This window comes from Oryctolagus cuniculus, chromosome 19 (assembly GCF_051225735.1).
Source record: "Oryctolagus cuniculus isolate XC-2025 breed Fujian yellow rabbit chromosome 19, ASM5122573v1, whole genome shotgun sequence".
Classification (NCBI taxonomy): domain Eukaryota; kingdom Metazoa; phylum Chordata; class Mammalia; order Lagomorpha; family Leporidae; genus Oryctolagus; species Oryctolagus cuniculus.
The window spans coordinates 29,372,365-29,392,780 of NC_142885.1; the positions used below are offsets into that span (position 1 = coordinate 29,372,365).

Sequence of the window (20,416 nt, forward strand, 5' to 3'; positions counted from 1 at the left end):
GCTATCACTGCTGTGCTGGAGAACCTTCAAGGCACACTGAGATAAACCATCTTAGCAAGTCAGGAAAAACAGGAGTCAAAGCCTGCGAGCAGAAACTTCCTTTCTGGATGACCAGATCCATTTCTCAGTTCCTATCCACTAAGTACAACTATAAATCCAGAAAATAATACCAAAAATCCTGGAAATTAATACAGTGGCTGGACGTCTTCATCGCCCACCTGGTGGTTCACCCATCCTGGCATCAGCATTCAGCCAGGCAGGTTCATTCCTTCTGGAACTATATGTGATACCTCTGAGCACATATACATTTTAAAGTACAGTTATAACATAACAACATACAATTTATGATATGTAACAAAAATAATTTATAATATAAAATACACTATTTAATTTGTAGCATACAATGTAATACACAATTTATTCTTCCTTCCATCTGGCTCCTGAAGGCCTGAGTGTCCCTGACCCATGTTCGGGGCCATCACATGATATGCACAAAGAGTTCAAAAAGACTCACCAGGCGAGGATGGATGAACCTGAGTCAGAGGCCCGGTGAATCCACTACCACTCCTCAGACACCAGCGGCCCAGCCTTTCTGCAGGTGTTGCTCATCATGGAGCTCACCTCCTTGTTCCAAGTCCAGCGCCGGGGCTCTACACGGCATCCGAGGAAGAATGCTGCAACGCTGGACACCAAGAAGCTAAAGGGAAATAGTAGGACTGAGCAACACTTTTATAAAATTGGTATTCAATGGCAAACTTAAGTTCTGATGGAAATACTTTCTGGTGCCAACCAATCAGAAAACAAAGACCCAGACTGTGTAGGCTGGCACAGGGAGCATGGCTTCAGGCAGCTCCTGATCTGGAGCTGTCAAAAGTAGGCAGCAAGGTGAGGCGAGCTCAGGGTAGTGGGGCCACAGGTCTTTCATTTGTTTCACTTTGTTCTTTGAAATTATACTGCGATTCATTTTAAAATTTGACAGAGTATTTTTCATTAGGCACCTCTCTAATAAATAAAAAGAAATAACATTATATCTATGTACATATAGTATATGTTTTTTTTAACATTTGGAAATTGCCAGGAACCACATGAGATACCAAAACACAATGGTGACCAAGACACAAATTTGCCAAGTTCTCTGTCTGTTGTACTCTATTTTACTCTATCCATCCCCAAACCCTTAAGGAGAAAGAGTCTCCAGTTGCTATTTAAAAAATCAGATGAAATTAAACATCAGGAGAAGCCCGCAAATGAGAATACAAAGTGCTGGGGAAAGTATGGTTGAGAGGCCGAGACCACCCTCCTTCAGGAAGCTGTGGAGCAACCTGCAGCACCTTACTCTGTAACAGAGCACTGGGGCTCAAGGTGCATAAGTGCCCTCTGCTAGACACCTGGCCAGTACACAAGTACAAGTATGGCATATTCTACGAGATGACCCAACCAGAGCATGGGAGAAGTGTGTATGTCCCTGCCTCCCTCTCAGTAACTCTGCCTTTCAAATTAAAAAAAATACTATGTATTGGGTATGTGGCTGCACATGAGGGTACTTCAAAAGGTTCATGAGAAATGGAATTAAAATAGCTTGCAGGAGCAGGCATTTGGTTTGGCAGTTAAGATGACAGTTGGGAAGCACATGTCCCATACCAAAGTGTCTGGGTTCAGCTCCCAGTTCCATCTTCTCAATCCAGCTTCCTGCTATTGTGCACACTATGGTGCAGTGGGTTTTATATCTCCCTCTCTCTCAAATAAACAAAATATTTAAAAATGCTTCAAGATCCTGCACAATCTCCACAAACTTGTTAGAGATCTGCACATGCTGCAACTTTAAGTACAAAACATGTCCATTAATCTGCATGAACAGCAAATGCCTCCCAGTGTGTTCCCTCCAGGGACCAGGGGAGGAAGTTGGGACTGGGGTCTGAGCAGGACTTCTACATTATCATTAATGTTTTACTGCCTTTAAAATGTTGAAACCAATGTGGCATGTCAGTCTTCTTTCTCCACTTCTCCACGGTGAGTGCTGGGGTGGGCATTTTATCAGATTCTGCACTCTTGGTTTGGTTTTTTTTTTTTTTTCTCAATATTGAGCAGAAGAATTCTTGTTACTTGACTGTGTCCCTAGACATGCTTCCCCCATGTTCATGTCAGTGTATGGTCTCCAAGGACTGAAGTTATTCCCTAACGCCTCTGAACATGCCAGGGGCTTGCATCAGGACTGCGCATGCAAGGAGGGATGATGGAGGGTGGAAACCCAGAGACCTCTACAAGCTTTGTTCTCGATGGGCTTCTTTGGGCTTGCTCTAGCTATGGCCAAGGGCACGTGGCCCACACCCTCCTGGGGTGAGTGTGTGAACATTGGGCTTGTTGGGGTTGAGGGGTTTAACAAAGATTCCTGTGCCCTTTCCCAACCTTACACCCTGTGTGAGTACCCTGGATCCTCCGTGGGTGCACAGATGCCTGGCTAAACTCCAGGCAGTGGATGACAACTTAAACTGCCCTTGATGTGTGTTTCTCTGGGGACTGAAATCACCGTTACAAACTTGCTGCATGTAAAGGCTTAACTTCTGGAAATGGCACAACAGAATTTTACAACGGCAGGATTTTCAAGAATGGGATCCAGGGTGGCCACTGGAAAGGGAACAGAATTTTTTGCCAACTCTCCCACCCAAATTTCTTCTCCTGTATATATTTAAACTGCCCTACAATTGAGTCACATTTCGATCAAGATTTCACATTTCTGAGTATTCCACCTGCAGGGTACCCCTCATAAAAGGAAGAACGAATTCATTAGCCCAGCTCTTGTCTCTGGGCTGGCAGCAATCACACTCTCTAAGAGGATCGCGTGTCTCACATGGATTTACCTGAGGTTTTTCCTGGCATTTGGACAATTATTTAAAATGCTAAAAAGGGTGATGTAGAAACAGGATTATTGAGGTGAAGAGGAGAGGAAGGGAAGTTGTCACAGGACCATGACTTCCCAATTGAATAGTTCCTTTCTCAGGTCTGTGTTAATTGTAAAGAAGTATACTGCCTACCACACACACACACACACACACACACACACACACACACACCGCTCAAGCCCCAGGACAGAGAGGAACTTGACCTCTATGCTAGAGGTTGATATTTTAGAGCGACCCTGTACTCTCCTGCCATAAACTCACATGATCTGCTGACTGTCATTAACGATGGCCAGAAACTTCATGCATTGCTCAAAAGTTATTACCTAATTACTGAGGGCAACACAAGCATGGTGCTAAGCAGCATTGTTCATGCGTCACCTCAATTAATACTCACAATAGCTTCTCAAAACAAAATCCCCAGGAAGCAAGGTCAGCATCACCCAGGAAAATGCTAGAATCACAAATGCTTGTACTGTTGCTACTTGAGACATGCCAACATGCAGAGCCCAGTCTCTGATGTAACAAGCTCTCCCCAAAAATCTGATGTGTGCCAAAGTTGGGGAATGATCACTGAGAGAGTGGGGGCTGTTATAATTTCACAATGAACACCTCAGGCCCAGAAAGGTAAATTGATCATTCAAGGCACAGAGAAAGCAGAAGACACCATATTTGAAACCAGACAGGCTAACTCCAGAGCCCAGTCCCTCAATCACAGTGCTACAATGCTCATCATCCGAGGAATGAAGTACGGATTGAATCAGTGAGCATCAGACAAAAATATGCCAAATGAGTCTGCAGTGATAACTCCAAATCTCAACAGCTGAGCCAGTGATGGGCCACAGAACAATGAGACTTCTCAGAAACAGCAAATTGACTCTACATCCACCAAGTTGGTAAGAGTCAAATAAATTAGAGGCTGTCCATTTGATGGAATCAATTCAGCTCTAAATGTGATGGTTGCCAAGACATCCAATGGCCCATAAAAATACTTAGTGTATAAGGAGGCAGGAAATACTAAGTCTGAGACCAGAAGCACCAGTATGGGCAGTTTTTCCCCAACAGTCACAAGTGGCTGAGGACTTGGGAAACTGGGGGATTTAACAACCTGTGGGTGTGAATGGAAATTGGCAGTTATTCTGCACCAAAACTGGGTCATAGATATTTAAATTTAAAAATATGCATGACTTATGACCCCAAACCCCCACTTCTTAGAAGGAATCACATGTGCATAGTCAAGCTGGATGATTATCACTGCAGATCAACACTTCTAAGGGGGAAAATCTCACAAAACGAAACTGCAATCATTACGTGGATTGGATAAATAAATCAGGTTTCTTCTATATTGAAGAATGTGATCTGTACATTATAAGAAACCTAGATATCCCTGAGATACAGAGAGAGAGAGAGAGAGAGAGAGAGAGAGAGAGAGAGAGAGACTCTCTATACCATTTGTAAGTTTCTTGAATACACTGTTAGGAATAAAGTATAAAATTAATTATCTTAAAAGCAAAAGGATTTGAGATAAAGGGAGAGGAAAGCAGAGTGAAATTAAACACAACAGAAATCCCAAATGCACACACATCACATTATCTATTTTCAGTGCATATTTTCATCAACAAACATCTAAACAAGCGACCACTAAACTGCGATTTCACTTTAGAAGATAAGCAAAGAGCTCTCTCTTACTGGCAAAGAGTATGCAGTGGGGCCTCTGGCTTCTCGGTCTGCCCGTAGCAGCTAACCTTGTCCTCGAGGATGTAGGAGAACTTCTCCAACACGGAAGACACGGCAGTGGTTAGGATGCTGAGACCGCCCGTCACTCTCACCTCCAGGCTGTAGTCTGAATCACTGTAGGAGACTGAAATGAGTCATGAGGGAAACTCTTTGGAGGTGTGAACTTTATGCTTATAGCAAATTGCAGCATGGTCCAGCCACACCTCTAGTGCTCAGTGGCCACATCTTATACAGTACAGGTCTCTACAGTCAAGAAGATCTCTCAGCAGCTAGGTTCCATCAGTCTTTTTAGGATTTGTAGTTCTGAAGCATTTCTCCTGCTGAGTGTCACCTTCCTTATTCTGGCCATACTCACTTCCATCACTTTCCAAAACATCTCTGCTTCTTGCCCTTCTCTTACATCCCTGATGACTTCTTATGGAAGCCTCTTCCTTCACTCACCTCCCACACCGTCAGCACTCTTCCCAGGTTCTGTGTTACAGCCACTGTTCCTCTCTCAGTTTATCATTTTCTTGGATATTTTAGCCATTTTTAGAGTTAAACTAGAGATGATGATGGCTCCCAAATCCTATATCTAGCCCTAATAATTCCCATATCAAAATAACTGGACATTCATTGTACCCCACCAACCAATTCAAATCAACAAACTCTAAAACTGACCTTACCATTTACCAACTCAAAACGCAGTGCATGATACTTGTCTACCAGCCAGCCAGAATCTACAGGAATGGGTCCCACCAAGCAGAGGCTGGAGAATTTACCAGCCACAACTTGGGGGTGAGGTACAACCAACACTTAGTGTATAAACACCAGAGAGGATGCTAAAGTCTTTAATGAATAAAACTACTCCCCACGGCTACGAATACCCAAATGTCAAGAGACCCATTGCTGAAAATCAGCTTTTTTTTCTTCCTTTTTATTTATTTATTTTTAATATAAATTTTATAAATAAAACCTTAGGAATACAGTGAATTTTTCCACCATACCCATCCTCCCACCTACACTCCCACACCACTTCTTCCTCCCTCTCCCCTTCCCAGTCCCATTCTCCATTAAAATTCATTTTCAATTAATATTATACACAGAAGACAAATTCTATATTCAGTAAAGATTTCAGCAAGTTGCACACACACGCACTTACACACACATACACACACACACAGTTTGAGAACTAGTTTTTCGGCCGGCGCCGTGGCTCACTAGGCTAATCCTCTGCCTTGCGGCGCCGGCACACCGGGTTCTAGTCCTGGTCGGGGCGCCGGATTCTGTCCCAGTTGCCCCTCTTCCAGGCCAGCTCTCTGCTATGGCCCGGGAGAGCAGTGGAGGATGGCCCAAGTGCTTGGGCCCTGCACCCCATGGGAGACCAGGATAAGTACCTGGCTCCTGCCATCGGGTCAGCACGGTGCGCCAGCCACAGCGCACTGGCCACGGCGGCCATTGGAGGGATAATCAATAGCAAAGGAAGACCTTTCTCTCTGTCTCTCTCACTGTCCACTCTGTCAAAAAATAAAAAAATAAAAAAAGAGAACTAGTTTTACAGTTAACTCTCATAATGCAACTCATTGTGGACAGAGATCCTGCATAGGGACTTAGAACACAGTGACTCCTGTTGTTAATTTAACAATCTCACATATGAGGTCAGTGAAACAGCTTTAAAGCCATAGCTGTACCTGTATGGTGTGGAGCCCAGTGGCTATGCTTATTCCTGTCCCTTTCACAGACTCTGGAGTGGGGCCCAGAGTCAGTGCTTTAACAAGCTCCCCAGTTGACTGGTAAGTGCACTAAATGGTAAGAGTCACTGCTATGAGGCAGAGCCAACCTCAGCGTCAAAGAGATTCATGCATTCTTCTTCAATGACAAGCACTGGATCACTTGATACACAATAAGAAGCTGAAATTCAAAGTCTGAGTAATCCCCTAACTTCAGTCTTTAGGATCAACACCCTTGGCTTTCATGGGAGTTACTTTATTAGCACAATCCCAGAGAAACTGACCCATAAACTTCACAGTACAAAGTAAAGAGTGTTCACTGCACAATTCTTTTCTTCAGTCCTAAAGCTCACAACTTGTTTCTTGCCAAGTTGAAACTTGGAAATACAGAGGCATGTTTGGTGCTCTGCCCACTGGAGAGGCTGCAGCAAAGGCCACTGCAGGAAAATCTTCAAACCTTTTCATTTTATTAAGCTTAGTATATATTGTGAAACACACGAAAGATACTGCTCTTGAGATACAAGGATAAAAATAGAAGATGGATGCAACAGCCGGAGCTAAGCAGATTTGAAGCCAAGAGCCAGGAGCTTCCTCCAGAACTCCCACACAGGTGCAGCGGCCCAGGGACTTGAGCCCTCTTCTACTAATTGGCCAGGCCACAGCAGAGCTGGGACGGAAGTGAAACTCCTGAGACTCGAACCAACACCCATATGGGATGTTGGTACTGCAGGCGGCGGCTTCATTCACTATGCCATGGCTCAGCCAACCCGCAGCCCCAAATACCTAGGCTGTTCCCACTTGTAATCCAGATTTCTGCTCATATCCCTAAGGAAAGCAGAGGAAGCAGCCCAAAGGCTTAGGCATCCAAACCCACATTGGAGTACTGGATAAAGTACCTGGCTTCTGGTCTGTCATGGCCCACCCTCGGGACACTGTAGCCACCTGGGATAGGGACCCATACATTGAAGATCTCTCCTACACTGCCTCATCTATAACTCTGCCTTGCAAACCAATCTTTAAAAAGTAAAAAATACCCTAAAGGCATTCGGATCTGGCTGAAAAGCCCATGAGAGTATTTCAGGCATGGAAAGCCAAGACACTCTGGCAAAAGATCTCTGCGAGTGAGATCCCAGTGGAAAGAACAGGTCTTCAAAGAAGGAGGTACCTTTCTCTGAAGGGAGGAGAGAACCTCCACTTTGACTATGACCGTGTCTAAACAAGATAAGAATCGGAGAACTCAGAGGGCTTTCATAGCCTTGGAAACTCATGACTGGAGCATAGGGAGATTACTGATGCCATAGACAGGAGTGTCAATTGGTAAAGTCAACAACAGGAGTCACTGTGCACTTACTCCTCATGTAGGATCTCTGTCCTTAATGTGCTGTGCATTGAGATTTAATGCTATAACGAGTACTCAAACAATATATTTCACTTTGTGTTTCTATGGGGGTGCAAACTGTTGAAATGTTTACTTAATGTATACTAAACTGATCCTCTGTAAAAAAAAAAAAAGAAATTATCAACTCCCAACTTGACTCTCACTGGGATTAAACATGACAATAGGTCTGATCTGATTTCATCATCATTTAAAAAAAATCATCTATTATTTTTCACTTTATGTTTCTGTGTGGGAGCAAACTGTTGAAATCCTTACTTAATGTATACTAAGCTGATCTTCTGTATATTAAGATAATCGAAAATGAATCTTGATGTGAATGGAAGGGGAGAGGGAGTGGGAAAGGGGAGGGTAGTGGGTGGGAGGGACAGTATGTGGGGGAAGCCATTGTAATCCATAAATCGTACTTTGGAAATTTATATTCATTAAATAAAAGTTAAAAAAAAGTAAAAAATATCTAGTACTTACTATGAGGTGTCAGAACCTTGGACAGGCTGGAACAGAACACAGAGGGATTCTTGGTGTTTCTCTAAGCTTCTGCCTTCTCCTCCGTGTGTGCAGTCTGTGAAAATTCACTGGATTACATGTCAGTTAATTCGAGTGCCCCGTGCCCCCGTGCCCCTGCACACATACCTTACACTGCTGCACAACCCAGAGCAGAGAGGTCATGAGTCAAGGCCTCTTCTCATGCACGTGGCCAAGGCTACATCTGGCCAGGCACAGGAAACCCCCAAAACAGTACCAGGACCATGGGAAAAATTCTTCCTCTCCCAACCACCCACCACACCCTCCAGGACTCCTGTCACACTCCCCCTCCCTTTCCTTTCTGCAACACGCCTTTCTTAGCTTCATTTCACACCTCCCCCCATTCATGCCACCTTTTCATTCTCTCCCATTCCTCTCTGCTACCGCCTCTCCCTTGACACTCTTCCTCCTCCTACTATCCCCTTAACCCCCTTGCATGCACACCCCAGCCCCCGCCCACACCATGACAGAAAGGCCAACACACCAAACTCAACACAGAAAGAGCATTTCTGTTCTTCTGGAACAGGAACTCAGTAAGAGGCATTCTCTTCTGGAAGGAGCCAAAGAAGAGAACCGAGCCTAGTAATTTCCAGAAGCCCAAGGTAACTGATGTGGCTGCCTTGGGTCCAGCCTCTCCAGATCCAGGCCTGACCCTGGGGCTGCTGGGTCACCCTCATGCTCTGCCAGCAGGTTCAAGGATGGCTCTTCATTGCTTGAAAAGGCTCTCGGGTTGAGCCAACGCACTGCGGACTCCCACCTGAGCACATCGGGTCAAAAGGGGCTACACATGTGCACGCACTTCCAAGGAACAGTGCTGGGCACAGGCGCAATCCCCATGGGCAGCTGCCATGGCACCAGGGGACGCACTGGCACGCTGCCGCATCCAGGGTCTGACACAGCAGGGCCACTTCCAGTCCCTCTGCTCCAGACTGTGACCCAGGGGGGCTGTGGCTGATGACCCAGGTAGTCTGGACCCTACCTCCAGGCCTTGTGGGAGTCCTGAATGGAGCTCCTGCCTCCTGGATTCTGCCTGGCCCAGCCCTGGCCATCAAAGCCATGTGGGGAGAGAAGCAGTGCAGGGGGCATCGCGAACAATATTTCTCTCTCTTAGTGATCATCCATATGGGGGTTCACTCCACAGATGGCCATAAAGGCTGACACTGGGACAGGCCAAAGCAGAAGCCAGGGACATTTTATCTGGTGCTCCATTCTGGGTTCAGGGGCCTAAGTCCTTGTGCCTTCTCCCTCTGCTTTCCCAAGCTGCTTAGCAGACAGCTGGATCCCACGGGGAACAACCTGTAGGAGAGGCAGGCACTGTGGGGTCAGGTGAAGCCACTGACCACAGTGCCGGCATCCCATATGGGCACTGGTTTGAGTCCCAGCTGCTCCAGTTCCAATGCAGCTCTCTGCTGTGGTCTGGGAATGCAGTAGAAGTCCTTGTACCTCTGCACCCATGCAGGAGACCCCAGCAATTCTCCTGGCCCCTGGCTCCTGGCTCTGGATCCCCTCAGCTCTGTCCATTGTAGCCAATTAGAAAGTGGACCAGCATATGGAAGACACCTACTCTCTCTCTCTCTCTCTCTCTCTCTCTCTCTCTCTCTCTGTGTGTGTGTGTGTAACTCCTAATTTCAAGTAAAAAATATCTTTAAAAAGGCAAAATTCTTTTAAAAAAGGAAAACATAGCTCTAAATAAAATACTACGTCAAGGCCAACTACTAGAGTTTATCTAGAATTTGATACTATATGCACTACAAGCCCTACTAACAAAGAATTTGAAAAAGAGTTTAACTCAGTCTTTTTTTTTTTTGACAGGCAGATTGGACAGTGAGAAAGAGGCAGAGAGAAAGGTCTTCCTTTGCCGTTGGTTCACCCTCCAATGGCCACCGCAGCCGGTGCGCTGCGGCCCACGCACCGCGCTGATCCGATGGCAGGAGCCAGGTGCTTCTCCTGGTCTCCCATGGGGTGCAGGGCCCAAGCACTTGGGCCATCCTCCACTGCACTCCCTGGCCACAGCAGAGAGCTGGCCTGGAAGAGGGGCAACCGGGACAGAATCCGGCACCCTGACCGGGACTAGAACCCGGTGTGCCGGCGCCGCAAGGCAGAGGATTAGCCTAGTGAGCTGCGGCGCCGGCCTTAACTCAGTCTTAGAAAAGGTTTTGGTACCCATTCATTCTCTTCTTCCTTACAAACATTCTGTGAGGTATTATTTCTGAATTATACATGAGGAAATCTTTGGAATTTATTTATTCAGACACTTATATACCCATTTGCACAAGGACTTGAAACACCCGTGATCTACACGGTTCTCCACGGAACACAGGTCTGCTTCCCAATCTCCAATCTCCATAACTAGCCTTGCATTTAAAGTATGGATCATGTTTGAAATAGGACAAATCCTATGTTCCACAAAGCAAGATAGAATATAAAGGTAGCATCTGAGGTCACTGTTGACATTTTCTACGTGCATGTTATCCTGTTGGTACTTTTTCTCTCATTTCTCAATGTTAGATACAAATGGGGATGGAGAAAGTTCAACTACCCCTATGTGCAGATGACATGATTCTATATATAGGAGATCCAAAAGATTCCACTAAGAGACTCTCAAAACTCATAGTAAAGTTTGGTAACGTGGCAGGATAGAAAATCAACAGCCTTTGTATACACCAACAATGTCATGGCTGAGAAAGAACCTCCATGACCAAACCTGCTCAAGTAGCTACAAAGAAAATAAAGGACCTTGGAATAAATTTAACCAAGGAGGTCCAATATCTGAGAATCACAAAAGATTAAACAAAAGAATAGAAGAAAACAAAAAAATTGAGATGCTTCTGCACTACAAAAGAAACACTCAGCAAAATGAAAAGGCAAATAACAGAATAGGCAGAATTATCTTCAAAGTATGCAACTGATAAGGGATTAAGTCCCAAAAACTTTCAAGAAACTCAACAACAGCAAAACAAACCACCCATCAAGAAATATGCAAGGGACTTCAACAGGCATATTTCAAGAAAGGAAATCTAAATGGCAAACAAACACATGTAAACATGCTCAGGATCACTAGCCATCAGGGAAATGCAAATCAATACTACATTGGCCTTCAGGATGTGGGGGAAAGACACCCTAATCCACTGCTGGTAGGAATGTAAACTGCTATAGCCACTGTGGAAGACAGTATGGAGATACCTCAGAAATCTGAATATAGATGCACCATACGAGCCAACCACTCCAGCCCTGGGAATATACAAAAGGGAAATGAAATCAACATACAAACAGTTATCTCTGCCCTCATATTTACTACAGCTAATTACAAGAGCAAAGATATGTAAGCAACCAAAATGCACATCACCTGAAGACTCAATAAAGACATTATGGGCTACGGACACCATACATACATACACAGACTGCACAGCCTGGCTATTGTGCATCCTGCTGCAATGAGCATAGGCCTGTGAAAACCTCTGCCTACATAATGATTCGTTTCCTTCAATATGTTACCAGTACTGTGTACATCCATACAGTTTTCCATGTTGACAGGACTTGTTTCACATGAGAAATTGTATTGCCATATATATATTAAGGAATACAGATACCAGATCAATAAACCCAATTTTACCTTCAAACACTAGAACAGCAAAGTAAATCTTAAGAAAGTGGAAGGAGGAAAAATATACAAACTGATATAAATCCAACGGAATACAAAATATCACAACAGAAATTCAGTGAGACCAGAATACTATTCTTGAACACTCAGTGACATGGACAAAACGTTTATCCGCAGGAAACAAGGGAAAAAAGGGAACAGACTCAAGTGACTTCACAACAGAAATGACAGAGAGGACACGATTACCTACCTTACCAAAATAATAATCAGAAAACACTATGGAAAAGCCAAGGCACAAGGATTTGGTCAATGTTGATACAGTGTATGGACTGATTGTTAGAAAGACACAAACCACTAAAACTGAATACAGTAAAACAAGAAACCCTAAATACACTCATCATTTGAAAAGAGACTGCAGTAGCAGGGAAACAAAAATAAACAAACAAAAAACATGAAGAAAAGTCCAGGACCAGATGGCTCTACTGGTGAGAACTCCCATTTAAAAGATAATTATAATCTGTTCTTTGCACACCCTTCCAAAAAGGAGATGAAGAGGAAAATCCTTCCATTTTATTCCATCAGACCAGCATTATCCCAACATCCAAAACAAGCACACATCATAAAGAAAATGGCACACAAATATCCATCATGAATGTGTCACATACCTCAACAAAATATTACCAAATGCCATCCGGGAGCACAAACAAAGCTTAGCACACTGTGCGCAATTGAGAGTTACTCCGGGAATGCAAGGACGGCTACCATACATAAGCAATTAATCCCAGAGCAGAACAAACATGGGAAAAGCCACAAAGTATCCCGATAGACACAGAAAACCTATTTCACAAAACCTTCATTACTTTTGCGGTATTAAAAACAAATCATCAAATTAGGACAGAAGGTACACCTCGGCCTGGCAAGGCTCTTTCATGAAAAACCCACAGAGCGCTAACATCACACCCAATGCCAGGAACCCGAAACTGTCCTCCTAGACCAGGACACAGACACGCACTTTCGCTCTCGTTCCTCCCGACAACAGTCTCAGAGGTCTAGAGCAGGGTGGCTGGGCCCTCAAAAAGCAAACAGACAGGAACATGGGACAGTTCCAGGAGATGGAGCCACCTCTGCTCTCGCACAGCTGCTCGCACCCTGGGGACCCTTCCAGACTGTCCGCACAGCACAACTGCGACTCCACCGGAGCCTTCGGGACCAAGAGCAACAGGCACGCCGGCACCCAAGACCCCAGCGGGAAGCCGCAACAGCCACGCGTCACTCACCTCCAAGGGGGCCCGGTCTGAGGCCTGCCAAAGCCGTTGCTTCCGGAAGGGGCCGAAAAAGAGAAACGCGCCTGGGAAATGGCTTGGCAGCCTCGGACGTGCAGCCTCTCCTGATGCCGGCATGACCCTGGGGCTGATGGGTCAGGCTTAGGTTTGGCCACCAGCGTCGAGGACAGCTCCTTACCTCATGGCCTGTGCAGTCTCTCGGGCAGCAGCAGACGCAGGCGCTGACTCCTACCCATGCGCCAAGTTCAGAGGCGGCCATGTCAGAGGGTGCACTTCCGGGTCAAAGTGCAGGACGCAGGCGCAGTCCCCACTGGCCGTTGCCATGGCACCACAGGACGCATCTTCGCACTGCAGCATCCAGGGACAGAAGCCCCAGGGCCACTTCAGTCCCGCTGCTCCAGACTTTGACCCAGAGAGGCAGCTGCTGATTGCCCAGGTTCTCTGGATCCTGCCTCCCTGCCGCTCAGAGTCCTGAATGGAGCCCCTGCCTCCTGGCTTCTGCCTGGCCCAGCGCTGGCCATCAAAGCCACGTGGGGAGAGAAGCAGTGCAGGGGCCATCGCAAGCACTGTTCTCTCTCTGAGTGATAGTTCATATGGGGGTTCACCCCTCAGGTGTCTACAAAGGCCAGCACTGGGACAGGCCGAAGCAGAAGCCAGGGACTTTTTATCTGGTGCTCCATTCTGGGTTCAGGGGCCTAAGTCTTTGGGCCGTCTCCCTCCGCTTTCCCAGGCGTGTTAGCAGACAGCTGGATCCCAGGGGGAACGGCTTCCGGGAAGGGTCGGCACTGTGGGGTAGTGGGTCAAGCCACCACCAGCAGTGCCGGCATCCCATGACGCCAGTTCGAGTCCTGGCTGTTCCACTTCCAATGCAGTTCTCTGCTGTGGTCTGGGAAGGCAGTAAAAAATGCCCCAAGTCCTAGTGCCTCTGCACCCATGAAGAGACCCCAGGGAGGCTCCTGGCTCCTGGCTTCAGAAACTCTCAGCTCTGCCCATTGCAGCCAATTTGGTAGTAGACCAGCAGATGGAAGACTCCTTCCCTCTCTCTCTCTTTCCTCCCTCCACCTTCAACTTTCAAAATAACTAAAGAAATATACTCAACCATCCAGTGATCTAATACCCAAGGAATGACAAATTAAAATGACAACCTGGAGAAAGAGTGCCTTGGATGACAGAACAGAGTCAGGTCCCCAAAGCACCAGACTACGCATTGTTTGTGGTCAGTGTTCATTTAAATATTTTTAAATTAAAGTAAGATTATTTCATCTGGAATTCCAATTTTAGGCTTTTTGCTGCTTTGTGCCTCTGACTTCCAGCAGGGTGAGTCTTCCCCATGGAAGGTACAGGAGCAGAAATCCATCTGCCATAAGGGCTGTCCTGTTACTTTCCTCAACACATGCACTTGCCCACAGGTTAAGACAAACTGGCGCTAAAGAGAAAACAGAGTATCAGGCCACAGTTCCCCCCAGCTCCTCCCCACTATCACACCCTTTCCTACACACACATCCACATTTTTAATAAGGACAAAGACTACTTAAAGAGAACGTTGGGTGTGCCAGGTACTACCGCAAGTACCTGAACTTATTTATCTTCACAACAAACGGATGATGAAACCACGATTATCTCCATTTTGAGGAAGAGGCAGAGAAGGATGAAAGATGCTATATAACTCCCCTAGAAACAGGTCAAGCCACGGACTGACCTCAATTCAGACTTACATCAACTCAGGTCCTTTCCATAATGCCACAGGCTCTCTGCTCACTTCTGATCCAAACCAGAAACACATTAACCAGAGTGATGAGAAAAGTCCTCTAAGTAACCCTTGTCTCAACCAGAAGTGGGGATTGAGGATGTAATATACAGGTCCATTTTACCACTGCATCTCTCTGTCTGTGATGGGGGCTCGGGCAGGGGTTTAGAACTCCCTGAATATGCACTCTCTCTGCCCAACGATCTGAAATAGAAGTTGGAGGAAAACATGTAGAGAGGCATTGCTTCCCTATGCAACTGTGTTCTTAACCCTGCATTTTTTGCCTGTCTCCTTCTCATAAAGGCCTCGTGCAGGAGATATCCTGGCTGACAGTCTGTAAGGCAGGTTTTGGAAGACACAGTTTCCTTGTTCTAACAAGTAATCTGATGTTCCTAAGATGCTACTGTACCTATTAAAAAGAAAATGGGGGAAAAAAAGTAAATGAGTGGCATTTCTTAATGAGCACTATACTTCATGTGTTGTACTATGCGAATTAATGGTAAAACTAGTACTCAAACAGTACTTTATACTTTGTGTATCTGCGTGGGTGCAAACTGTTGATATCTTTACTTAGTATATATTAAGTTGATCTTCTGTATATAAAACTAATTGGAAATGAATCTTGATGAAGAATGGGATGGGAGAGGGGGTGGGAGATGGGATGGCTGTGGGTGGGAGGGAGGTTATGGGGGGAAAAGCCTCTATAATCCAAAAGTTGCACTTTTGAAATTTATATTTGTTAAATACAAATTTAAAACATATACATAAACAAAGCTCAAAGCATCGCAACGACAGACTGCAAGACACAGAACAGGGCAGTTACAATCAAAACAGCATGGTATAAGCAAAAAATTGACATATAGACCAATGGAACAGAAAAGAAACTCCAGAAATCTGTGCACACATCTACAAACAAATGCTATTGGACAAATGAGCTAAAGATCAATCCCAGGTGCAAAGGACAGTCTCTTCAAAAAATGGTCCTGGGAAAACTGGACCTCCACATGCAGAACTATGAAAGAAGACCCATGCCTTACACCTTATACAAAAACAATTAAAAATACTTCAAGGAACAAAATCTAAAACCCAATCTCATCAAACTACTAGAGAACATTGGGGAAAACTGAAAGGTATTGGCATAGGCAAAGATTTCTAGGGAAAAAGATCCCAGAAGCACAAGCAATAAAAGCAGAAACAAATATGATTCCATCAAGCCGAGGAGCTTCTGCGCTACAAAGAAACACTCAGCAAAGTGAAAGGGCAACTGAAAGAATGGGAGAAAATACTTGCAAACTATGAAACTGATAAAAGATTAATATCCAGAATCTATAAAGAGTTCAAGGAACTCAACAACCACAAAACCAAAAATCCAGTTTAGAAATGGGAAAAGGACTTGAACATGCATTTTTTCAAGTGAGGACATTCATATGGCCAACAGACACTTGAAAAAATGCTCAAGATCACAAACCATCACAGAATTGCAAATCCAAATGACAATGAGGTTTCACTGCACAACAGTTAGAATGGCTCACATACAGAAATCAACAAACAATGAATGCTACTGAGGATGTGACAACTATGGGGACGTAATCCACTGCTGGTGGGAACATAAACTGGTGAAGCCATTGTGGAAGCAAGTAGAGATACCTCAGAAAGCTGGAAATAAATCTATATGACTCAGCAATCCATCTCAAGGTGATTTACCCCTAGGAAATGAAATCAGCATATTTGAAAGGATTATTTGCACCTCCAAGTTTAGTACAGCTCAGTTCACAATAGCTAAGACATGGAATCAACCCTGATGTCCATGAACTGATGACTGGATAAAGAAATCATGGCCTATATACACTAGGTAACACAACCCATTGGGGATTACAGAGATGCTGTCTTTAGCAACAAAATGGATATAATTGGAAACCAGTATATTTAGTGAAATAAGCCATTCTGCAAGGACAAATACCATATATTACCCTGATTTGTGGTAACTAATAGAGACCTAAAGGGTAATGGGTAGGAGGGAAACTGACATTCTGTGATAGATGATTTTCTACAGTGTTTTTTTTTTCTCCATACTGTTCTCTACTTATTATATGGTTAAACATATGAGTATATAGTTAACTGAAAATAGATAATTATTAATAATTAAGAGTGGTAACAAGGCCGGCGCTATGGCTCAATAGGCTAATCCTCCGCCTTGCGGTGCTGGCACACTGGGTTCTAGTCCCGGTTGGGGTGCCGGATTCTGTCCCGGTTGCCCCTCTTCCAGGCCAGCTCTCTGCTGTGGCCCGGGAGTGCAGTGGAGGATGGCCCAAGTACTTGGGCCCTGCACCGACATGGGAGACCAGGAGAAGCACCTGGATCCTGGCTTTGGATCAGTGCGGTGTGCTGGCCGCAGTGTGCCGGCCATGGCAGCCATTGGAGGGTGAACCAACGGCAAAGGAAGACCTTTCTCTCTGTCTCTCTCTCTCTCACTGTCCACTATGCCTGTCAAAAAAAAAAAAAAAGAAAGAAAGAAAGAAAGAAATCCTTTAAGGAGAGACTTTTTAGGATGCTGGGGGATGACTGAGCACCATGGGTAAGAACACAGCTGGAGTCAGCCATACCTCTGGATGGCTTCAGCCGTGTTCTCCAACCTGCCCATAACTCAACTGTATCAACTGTAAATGGCAAACGCCCTCACCTCATATGGCTGTGAGAATTTAACGGATGTAAACTTAGTGCATCTCCAGGCAATCATAAACATAAGCCCATTGCTAACACTATAGCTATCACAACAGTGTATTCTGTGTTATGTTTTGTAGTACAGATGCTGTTGTGATCAGTGACTTGCACTATGTGACAGGCGTGGGCATGTCCAGACCACAGCCTCCCTGGCACTCACTTGATTTTGATGAACTTCCGACACGGCACCGTGTTCCTCACACACGCCTCAGTCAGCGGGTTGATGTCTTCCACCATAACGAAGGGGGCCTCCTCCAGGGTGATGATGCTCAGGTGGTTGTGATCCAGCTCACAGTCAGAGAAGGACTTGTACCAGGGCCACACCGTGGGCCTTGGGCTCAGGGTCTGGTTCTCCCACTTACCCACCTGCACCACAAACACAGAGATACACCAGTGCTGCCTTGCGCCTCTGACTTCTGGCAGGTCAAGTCCTTCCCACGGAAGGCGTGGGAGCAGAAATCCATCTGCCGTAAGAACTGTCCTCTTACTTTCCTAAACATGTGCTCTTGCTCACAGGTTAAGACAAACTGGGGCTAATGAGAAAACAGAGTATTGGGTCACAGTTCCCCCCAGCTCCTCCACAGAGGAACTGCACATGCATGTCTGGGAGTGGCACCAAAGCATGATGTCCTGCCAGAGCTCATTGTCACGGATGTGACGGAAAAAGTGTAGACTTCTGAAAAAATCAGCAAGGTCTATGTCCAGCCCTCCAAAAAGGATGTGGGTGTCCCAGGAAGTGACCTAACTGTTGCACCAAATGCCTGCTCCGAAAAAATTGGTTTTGGTATAAAAAATTTTGACATGGATACCTACGTGAGAGGTCTTGAAAAAACTTCATGAAAACATCTATTATTAAAAAAAAAACCTACGTTGTGGAATTCAAACATTTTTGCAACAAAATCAAGTTATCTTTGAATTCCATTTTCTAGGAATTCATTGAAGTACCTTCGTTCTAACTCAAATACTCTAGGCACACGCTTCATCACTGACAGCTTCGTTTTCCCAGCTGTAAAATGTACACAATCCCACCTTCTTCCTAAGAACATCATGACAAATAAATAAGGTAGTGCTTAGCGTACATCAGGACCTGTCAAAACAGAATCAATTGTGCTCCCTCTGAGCTGCTTGAGCGTCTTGGTGAAAGTGAATTGAAGGCTGTGGGCTGTATTTTTATTTTCACAGGCAGATTTAGACAGTGAGAGAGACAGACAGAGAGAGAGGTCTTCCTTTTCCATTGGTTCACCCCCAAGTGGCTGCTACAGCTGGCGTGCTGCGGCTGGCACGCTGCGCAGATCTGAAGCCAGGAGCCAGGTGTTTCCTCCTGGTCTCCCATATGGGTGCAGGGCCCAAGGACTTGGGCCATCCTTCACTACGTTACTGGGACACAACAGGGAGCTGGACTGGAAAAGGAGCAACCGGGACAGAACCAGCGCCCCAATCAGAACTAGAACCCTGTGTGCCAGCACTGCAGGCAGAGGATTAGCCTAGTGAGCCGTGGTGCCAGCCGGCTGTATGTTTTAAACCATAATTTTTTTTGACAGCTTATTGGCACTGCTCACACACACCAAGAATAAGCTGTCCTGACCAGTGCTGGCTCCTTCCTCCTCCTGCTCCTGCTCCCACACGTGATCACTTGACACCGCAGGTCAGTGCTGTGTTTGTGACAATAAACTCCAGGGAAGCACCTCGTCTGAAAAGCTAAGTGCCAAGTCCATGCTCAGCTGGGGGGCTGTGACCCCTCCCCACCCCTCCAGTAACATCAGCATTACATGAAATGAATGGTGGACAAGCAGGGCGCCAGGAGTCTGAATCTGAAGGTGCTTTCCGATTCTGCAGGGTGCTTCTGTTAACTGAGCTACAGTAACTGTGTCATAGCCACAAAACCCAACCTGCCTGGCACACTAGGCTCATAAATCCCCAAGGCAACATAAACTAAGGCAAACATAAACTAAGGTTGTGCTGCTGGCTGCACAACCTTTGGTGATGTCACTGACCATATTACACAGAGGACTTCACAGCAAAATTCCAGCCAAAGCTGGTCTGCGTCAGATCAGTGCAGCTCCAGCCATTGTAGCCAACTGGGGATTGACTCAGCATATAGGAGCCCTCTCTCTCTCTCTTTTTCTTTCTCTCTCTGCCTGTCCTTTTCTCTTTGCATACCTCTGACTTTCAATAAATAAATAAATAAATAAATAAATAAATAAATAATTTTCTAAAAAAAGCTAATATGGAGGGCGGCTATTTGGTGAATTGGTTGCGACATGGCTTGGGACACCCACATCCCATATCAGAATGCTTGGGTTCAATTCCCAGCCCGAGCTCCCAATTCCAGCTTTCTGTCAATGCAGACCTTTGGAGGCAGCAGGTGATGGCTCAAGTACCTGGAACCTGATACCCATGTGGGAGACCTGGATCGAGGTCCCAGATCCTGTATTCACCTAGGTCAAAATCATAGCTCTATGAGGAGTTATCATTGTATATTCATTCAGTAAACATTATTAAGTGTCCACAGTATAACAAGTACTGGCCTACAAAGATATAATGGGTAAGGTCCCTGGAGTTCATCCTCATCCTCATCAACATCATCTTATTATTATCATGATCATTATTATCGATACAGAACATAGAAAGAGGACTGATGTAGCGGACCCAGCACATATAATTCTAGAAGAAAGAAAATGTTTTCTCTTATCCTGTCTTTGCTATTAATTGTATTAATTGGTGAAAAACTAACCCTGTGTGTTTGGGCTCAAATTCACCATCTATAATACAGCACAGAAAAGAAAATTGCACTTTTGAT

At 45.3% G+C, this 20,416-nt stretch overlaps 1 long non-coding RNA gene across 1 annotated transcript; it reads right to left on the reverse strand.

Annotated features, from left to right (window-relative positions):
- Window positions 1-446: 446 nt before the first annotated feature.
- On the reverse strand, window positions 447-13,481 carry LOC127489817 (uncharacterized). The gene is made up of 4 exons (XR_011384594.2): window positions 13,327-13,481; window positions 8,208-8,301; window positions 4,587-4,748; window positions 447-697 (listed from the first exon to the last, which is right to left on the reverse strand). It is a non-coding gene; the product is annotated as an uncharacterized LOC127489817 (long non-coding RNA).
- Window positions 13,482-20,416: the final 6,935 nt, after the last annotated feature.